We start from the raw sequence: 8,412 nt of genomic DNA, 5'->3' as shown, positions 1-8,412 counted from the left end.
CTCGCCCGCAGAGGGGGGCGGTCGCTGCTCCCTGGGCTGGCGGATGGATGGCTGGGACGCAGCCCGCCAGCCCCTCGCTGCTCTGCTCCGCTCACACGGCTTTCCTCGGGGTTGTTTTTTTTTTTTTTTTTTTTTTTACCTTCAAAATCTCCCTGGGAATTTTGTCTTTTGCAGCTTTTTTTTTTTTTTTTTTTTTTTCTTTCCCCTTTCGCTCTCCTTCTTCCTGCCGAGGATACATTTTGCTTGCCAAGTTTGTAGTGACACCTCTCAGATTCCCCCACTCCCTATTTTTTTTTTTTTGGATCTATTCCAGTGCCCGTTTGTGTGTAGACATACCGTGTTTTTTTTTTTGCCTCTTTTTCAAGAAAATTGGAATTCTTTGGGAAGCAAATGGATACTGAGGAGGACGATCCTAAAAATCTCCTTTTGAATCTGTAAAAGAGGTGCACGAAGAAATTGCTTAAATTCAGCCATCAATTTAGCTTCATATTAAGCACCTCGAAGTATTTATGATTGCAGAGCAGGTGCAAGCGAGGATTAGTAATAAGGTAAGGGAGCTATTTCCATCTTTGAGGCAGCAGCATTTGCTCAGGGTTATCAGCAGCTTCTCTTTTTTCATAAAATCTGGGCTGATTTAATTGCATTTTCGGTGCTGTTCTCCCGTCCTTCCGAGTCTTTTAGAATACGCCTGCTTGCTTCTCCTCACTAACATCCATCCCCTCTCCCTGCCTGCTCTGTATTTGGGAGTTTCTTTGCCGTGCACATGTTTTGGCTGGTATTTGGTAACTGTTTAAAACCACCAGTCCTCTGGTTAAAATGATTCCTTGCCGTGCACTTTCTCCACCCAGCAGGACGCCTGAAAAGCCCCATGGAAAACCGCAACACAAAAGCTTTTTTATTTGCATTTCAAAAGGAGAGAGAAGTAGATAACCCCCTCCCCAGGGGGAAAACGGGCCGGGGGGAGGGGGGGGGGTAACAATCACGTCCTCCCTCTGCTGAAAGCGAATGGTTTCCCCTCCTTCACCCCCCCGGGGCTGATCTGGTGTCTGGGTGCCAGTTTCTGCCCCTCCATGGGGGGGTGCCTGAGGGGCTTTGGGGGGCTGAGCCCCCCACCTCCGCTCAGTCGCGGACGCTCCCTGGGGCCCTGAGATGCCGGGGAAGGGGGATTCCTGCCGGGGAGGGAGGGAAAGGGAGCCCCGCAGTTCCTTCGGGGATGCTGCAGGCTTCAGCAGCAGCCTTTACTAATTTTTGTTTTATCAGCTCTATTTAGTGATATAAATGGCACGAGCGAGGACATCAATTACCAGCTAACCGCGGCGATAGTCCGTGGTTTATGGGATTTAATGATTTCTCTTGTTTCGAAAAAGCTCTTGTGACGCTAACAATAAAGAACTCCATAAATCATCTAAATGAATTGTGTTCCAGTAAAGGCAATTTTTAGTCTTGTGTTGCGTATCTCCCCGTCCCGGTAATTAATTGCAGTACCAATTGCGAACATATTTGTGGTAATAAAGGTGCCATTACTGAAAAGGGACTTTCTCGATGTGGGGCCCATGTTTACTGAACTCCTACAGCGTGTCCTAGCTGTAGACAACCTCTGTCCTGTCCTCTTGAAATACAGGAAGCGATGGGAGCAGTGTGAAGTGAGCGCGGTGCATGATCATACCTGTTCGTGGCATGGCACGTACCTCGTCCTCGCCCCAACAGCACTGGAAGCCCTTTTAATGGACTGCTTCAGTGACTTAGGTTGAAAGCAGGAGGTAATCATCACCTAGGCCTTCTGATTATGTTTTGATTAAAAGAAAAGGCTTTTTTTCCTTTTTTTCTTCCTTTTTTTTTTTTTTTTCCCCTGGTAATCTTGTTGATTCTATCATTAGCTTGTCAAATCCTCTTACAAATAAGCAGGAGCAGTGCAGTTCAGTGCTTCAGCAGAGCATAGTAATGTTCCTGCAGTTATGTGAGAAAAGCTCCTCTTTCATACCATCCTTTTCTGTTGCTATTTTTCCCCACCTTCTTCTGTATTCATGATTGTATTTTTGATCCATTATTTACAGTTTGGATATATTGGAAAGGCTGGAATAAAATATTGCTGTTCTTTCAGAACAGAGGGAAACATGCTATGAGGAAAGGGATCAAGTTTGAACATTTTAGAAAACAGTTAAGCCACAGCGTTTACATTTACCCGAGTTATATTTCTACTGCTTTTAACAGTCTTTAAAATAATCTGTATGTGGTGATAGATGTAATAGACGTTTATATGTATGTATTTCATCCATGTAGTTCGTTATGTGTTCAGGTGAACAGGCTCCACTTAATGCTGCTGACAAATCGTTTACTGCATAAAAACATTAATCAGCAACTGAAGAGGTGCAGGTTCAATTCCCCATCCGATTAATTGGGCTGGTAGCTGCCCAGCATAATACAATTATAGAGATATGCTGGGTCCTTAAAAATTTATCATGTGTCTTTTTTGGAAAATACCCACATGCAAAATCTGGTAGGACTGAGTTCCTTGTGGCTGTTGCATAGACATGTGAGTAAGGTTAATGGAACTCTTAAGAAGATACTTTATGAAATGTATGTAGACTTGAGTGCTGTTTTCTTTGATACCTTCTCATAAGAGTGAGATTCATGAGATTGAAATATCTCGAAGATGCTGCATTCCATCTTACTGTCCCCACTCAAGCAAAAAGTTCCACAGACTTCATGAATCCATACGTAAAGATGTTTTCAGTGAGAATTTCTGACTGTGCAATCAGACGACTTAGATGTGGTAACTATGACGCTAATGTTATTTATGTAAAGTTAATTTGTCAGTGTTCGAAAGTTTACGGTTTATCTCCATTAACTGGAAAGGGTCAAAGAGTGTTTCCTGTTGTGTCATGAATGCAGCCACTGCTGTTCTCTCTTTGCCAAAGACCAGTTAGTCAGTGAGGACAGATTTGGGTTGGAGCTTTTAAAATTTATTTCCACTGAACATATGAAGAATACTTAGAAAACTGAATTGGTGACTCACTAGAAGGCTTGTCTATATACCTTTTTGCTATTCATCTATGTGCACTAGAGCACAATCTGGTTCTTGAATTGACTGGTCATTGAAGAAATTCTCTGTTTATTTGTTTGTTTTCCTGTTTGAACTTGTTTATCTCCATGTGCTATAATAAAGATAATTTCTTAGGCAACAGCAAGTTGCAAGTAAGTGCTCAAGTTCTTTGGTCAACACAGAGATTCCTTACTGGACAGAGAACGTTGCTGAATGAGGTGTATAGCAAATTAAATCTCTAGCCATAATTTCTGTAGAGGTACAATATATTTCCTAATTAGTTCTTCATGTTAAATTAGCTTCAGTAAGGTTTTTTTTTTTTTTTTTTTTTTTTTTGTTTGTTTGTTTGTTTCAGGTAACAAACTGTATTACAGAACTCTCATATTCTAATCCAGATGATGGGATTCTGTAATTTTGCATTGGAAAGCAATGGACACAGTTTTTCAGGCATCAGAGAAACAAATTTGTTGTGCCCAAGTCTGTAGTTATTAATACCACTGCTTGATCACATTTCAACATTTACCTTGGAATCTTATTCAGGTTCAGAGTACTGCAGTGCAACATGTGGCCAAGTTCTGTTGCTTTTACACTCATGTAACCTCATCATGGTCAGCAGGATGAGCTCCGTGAAGCATGCCAAAGTCGTCACCACTCAAAAAGATGTTCATATTTCATAGAATCAGTCAGGTTGGAAAAGACCTCTAAGATCATCAAGTCCAACCGTTAACCCAGCACTGACAAGTCCACCACTACACCATGTCCCTGAGCACCACATCTGCATGTCTTTTAGAAACTAATGAAAGTTGCTTTCCTAAAGATTTCTGACTTATGAGTGAAACTCTTCCCCAGTTTCTGATGAGAGCTTCCCTTCGTCTTCCTCTGTCCCTGATCATGTATTTTTTTTTTTTTTCTGTCAAGAGAGGTTGAGAGGAGCATTCAGTCTTTCAGTGTTTCTTATGTCTGTTTTCAAGACTTTTTCAAGATTTTTTCCTGTTTCTCAGATAGGCTGGACTGAATTCACCAACCAAGTATGGTTGTGTAGATCTTCTGCACCAACAGACCACAAGTGCAACCTTGTGTAGGTTATATATTTCCTCATGCACCAAGCTGGCAAACTGTTCACTCACTTCATAGCTTTCCAGTGCTGTGAAGCTTTTACAGTTGGTGACATGTCACCTTGCTACGTGTATTGGTGGTCCGAGCTTTGGGTCTGAACTCTCTGTGGAGCTCCATTGGGAAGAGGTCCATGCATAATTGCCAGAAATCTACCGTGTATCCAAAAGGCTAAGACTGCTTTTTGTTTTTCCTTTTTTTTTTTTTTCCATCATAAATAGACTTTAATATTTCATAAGAGACTAGCTTTAGCTAGGGAAATGACCATATATGACCATATTCTTAGGATATCAGATGTGTGGTTGGTTTCTACAGCTTTCTAGGAAACGGCAATACCTGCACATGATTCTCATCTGTGCTGGAGAAGCTTTTGCAAACTCAGAAAAAAAAATAATGCTTTGAAGCCTTTTTTGTCTTTAAGTATGTATCTACCTCAAGGTGTACTTCCAAAATGAGATTTTGTGGTAGCTTTATCAAGGTGAAGACCTTGGAACTAGTTCTAGACTGTGTCCTTTTTTTTAGCTGGCAGACTAAAAACCACTGTGCTTCTGGAGAGGGACTGCGTTTTAGGGAAGGTTTTCAGACTTTGTATTACACAAGAAGAAAATAGAATATATTAGCTACATTGTTAATCAGCATATTGACTTCATATCCAAGGAGAGTGGAGAAACACTGGGAAAGAAAGCATTTATATTTATGCATTTCAGTAAAATAATATAAAAACGACTATGTTTTCCAGAGCCTTAGTAACAGAACTTCAATTAGCATAAAATTTCCAAGAACAGTGATAAATAAATACCAGATGCGCTTATTTATTTATTTAGGATTTGATCCATTTCCTACTGAGGGGAACTTTATTATTCAGAGGAAGGAAAAGAGGGAGGCTGTATTGTTCCTCTGAAGGACTTTCCACCGTGGTTGCCAGAAAACATAGCACTGGAGTTCTGGATTTAGAGTACAAATTTTGTTAATGTTTATGTAGTTAGCTAACAACACTTAATATGGTGAAAGTTCACTTTAAGGAAGCCTGAATATAGTTAAAGGTATTTGTTTATGACTCCTGCCTTTTCTTTTGTTCAACAGTTATTCAGAATTGGCTCATCTGTTATTTTCAATAAAGCATCACCTCCAGCTGAGATATATTTGACTTTTATATTTGTTGAGAAAAAAACTGAACTGGGTAAAATTGGGACTGGCTCCAATTAGGCATATTTATTGGATAATTAAAATTAAAAGCAGATTAAGTTTTATTGAAAGACATAGCCAGGTAGCAATTTATATCGCAGTAAAATGAAAATTAGATGTTACTGAGTTATAGAAGAAGAGCTGAGTGCTGAGGTTTTATTGCTCATTGTTTGTATTCCAGGTTCAACCAGAGGGTTCAGTCAAAATCATCACCTGCTTATGCAAGGCACTGTATGAATAAATAATACATTTTGTGTCCCAAGGAGTTTTGGCTTCACTCTACAATGAGTTCTTATTTTGTGATTTACCACAGTTGTGCTGAGTTCATGTGTTCACGACATGTGAAAGTAATGTAAATTGTGGATGAACTGGAATACAATGTGAAGTCAGAGTGGTCAGAACAATAAATTGTGTTCTCAGTGAATCAACAGTTGGAGGCACTTTTCAAAAGAAGATAATCCATTTGAGAACTTCTCTTGTCTTTGATAGACTCTAAGAAAAAAATATACGTATATATATTGACATGCACTCTACTGTATGATAGTGCAAATACATAAAAGAAATGAAGCATGGCCTGATTCTAACTTCAGTATAAATAAGTAGAGACTGAGAATAGAGTAGAGATTTTTAGGAAACATAAAATGTAACAATTTCATTAGTCTTCATTCACCTCCACCATTGTCTACTCCTACAAATCTGATGCTTTTGTAGGTTGTTGTTGTGGTCAAAATTGACGCTGACCATGATATTTTAGTATGTTTGCTGGAATGAATAGGAGCGATATCACTACCCAAACATAAATCTTATAGCATTTGGAATCTTAATGATGGAGAAAATCTTAAAAGGGTGCCACAGCTTTCCTTTTTGACCATTTAACAACATTTCGCATTGCCTAGGTTCTTGTCCCCGTTGCTGAGGGAGAGACACTTTTCTTTGGGCCTTACCAAGTTCGTAGGAAGTTTTCAGTGGCTAATTGACATTGACTGGGGTACAAAGGAAGACGAGACTTGGTGTGATAGTTTGGCCCTTGCTTTTCCCATACTTGTTCTTCACCCAGCTGTGGGGCCCGTGATGTGGCAGTTATGCTGTAACAGTTTTTTTCCAGCATACTCATGTCTAAGGTCTTTGCTGCACATCCACAAGAAAGAAACACTGAGGCATTTTCAGTCTCATGCCTTTGCTTGGCACTTATATTAAAATATATTCCAGTACTCAATCTATTTTGTTTTCCCATCCATAAATTGAACTACTACATTGAGATGCTGTGAGGATTAATGAATGCTTGGAAAGCTCACTGCAGATAGAAAAAATACAGTACTGCCTCTTCAGCTCATTATGTATAACACTGCATAGTTTAAAAGTTATGAGAATTGCATAAAGGCTCTGGCAGAAGAAGCAAGAAAATATTGAACTTCCTGTTAATGGGGGAGCCACAGGTCTTTCTTCATCTGCCATCCATTCTTTGTTCAGAGACCAGCAGCGCAATGAATGATCCCATTCTCGGGAGCCTTCTCCTTTGCACCAGCCTTTGAAAATGAGGAGAGTTTCACATGGGGAAATCTTGTTGGACCTCTGATGGACACTGTTCAGCTTTTTCAAAATGTCAGTATTTAATTTTTTTCAAGTATGTTTCTTCCAAAATAACAAAGCTTCCTTATGTATATGGGCATGGCCATTCAGAAAGCGGTTAAGTGTTTCTCAAAAAAAAAAAAAAAAATTACTAAATATAAGCTAAGATGGTATTTGTGAAATCAATCAGCATCTGTGATGGGAAGTTAGAATTCATTTACATTAAACATTATAACAAACTATTTAACATTTCATTTTCTCCTTAGAGATAATCATATTTCCATCATAATTATAACTTCCTAGGTCAAAATTTATATGCAATATTTTGAACATATTTAAAAAATAGTTTTGAATAATTAGGGAACTGTAATGAAAATTATGACCAGACTTTAACCATCATAGACATCTGATGAAAACATCCACGATGCAAAGTATTGCATTTCTTCTCCTACTATAGTATTTTATGTGGGGTCAGGAAACCTCTCAGAAATTCAGAGAAGGAGTAACTGTGATACTACAGTGACTTAGATTCAAAAAACTGTGAAACTTCTAGTTTCTAACTGTGGAACTCAAAACTATGTAAACACCAAGGATACGTAATCTCAACTAAAAAATTGGGCCTGGCATTAGTGAAGCAAGCCACTTGATGTTCAGTTGATGATATAATTGAACTGCCATTTTGTAATTGCACTGTCGTTCTGAAAATATTTGATATTTCAAAAAATGCAAGATGATGCTTAATCAAAGCAGTGGGAAACGTGCAACAAGTCCAACCTTACCTTTGGTTATCTGTGAATAAGATACCATGTGATGATACCGTATTGCTTAGCGTGATGCTTTCAGAGCTTTCTATCTAAAGACAAATTCTGTGTTTAACTATACCAAAGGTAGGAAAAGGAACTATTTTACAGACTAACAAACCCAGGCCTGCACAAGGCTGAGTTGGTGTTATCTGGTGCTAAACCGAATCACAGGGAGCAAGATTTGTGTAATCTAGAGAGCCGCTCTGGTGTCAGCGCCAGAGGGAGCCGCCTGCCCAGCTGTGGGCAGCGTAACAGCTCAAAGGCTGGAAGAGCCAACAAAAAGGGACAAAATGGCAGAAAAAAAAATGGTAAGCTGTTGACTATCCACAAGCAAAAAATAATATTTTAAAGTTGAAGTTATATTTGGTGTGTTGATTTGTTGGCCATCTGACATTTTTCTTACATTAAATACTCTTAATTAATTACATTCAAGATTCTAATCTAGCTCTTTTTTTTCTGGATTGTTGTGTAACAGTGTTTTGCAGTTTACGAAGAAGTATTATAAAGATAAATGTTGCTTCTCAATTAAAACTGTAAATTTGGATCCTCTATTTGCTAGAATCATGTCAATACATTTTGTATTTACATATTGGACCCTTGCATTTGCATTCTTAATTGGTACAATGTGATATCTGGTAGGAATATATATATAAGGCTAATTCTTCTTTTCCTCAATTACCCAGCTTTGTTTTCCCTAAT

The 8,412-nt window shown here is 38.8% G+C and overlaps 1 protein-coding gene across 1 annotated transcript in view; it reads left to right on the top strand.

The window, feature by feature from the left end:
• The first annotated feature begins 237 nt into the window (after positions 1 to 237).
• Positions 238 to 8,412, top strand: part of NLGN1 (neuroligin 1) — a 374,128-nt gene continuing 365,953 nt past the window's right edge. The window contains exon 1 of the mRNA XM_040567189.1: positions 238 to 548. The gene's annotated coding sequence lies outside the window, so the exon portion shown is untranslated. The remainder of the gene's footprint in view (positions 549 to 8,412) is intronic.

The sequence above is a fragment of the Cygnus olor genome, chromosome 9 (assembly GCF_009769625.2).
Source record: "Cygnus olor isolate bCygOlo1 chromosome 9, bCygOlo1.pri.v2, whole genome shotgun sequence".
In the NCBI taxonomy this organism is placed as follows: Eukaryota; Metazoa; Chordata; class Aves; order Anseriformes; family Anatidae; genus Cygnus; species Cygnus olor.
The sequence above is the reverse complement of the archived record's forward strand: the minus strand, read 5'-3'. Positions and strand labels throughout refer to the sequence as shown.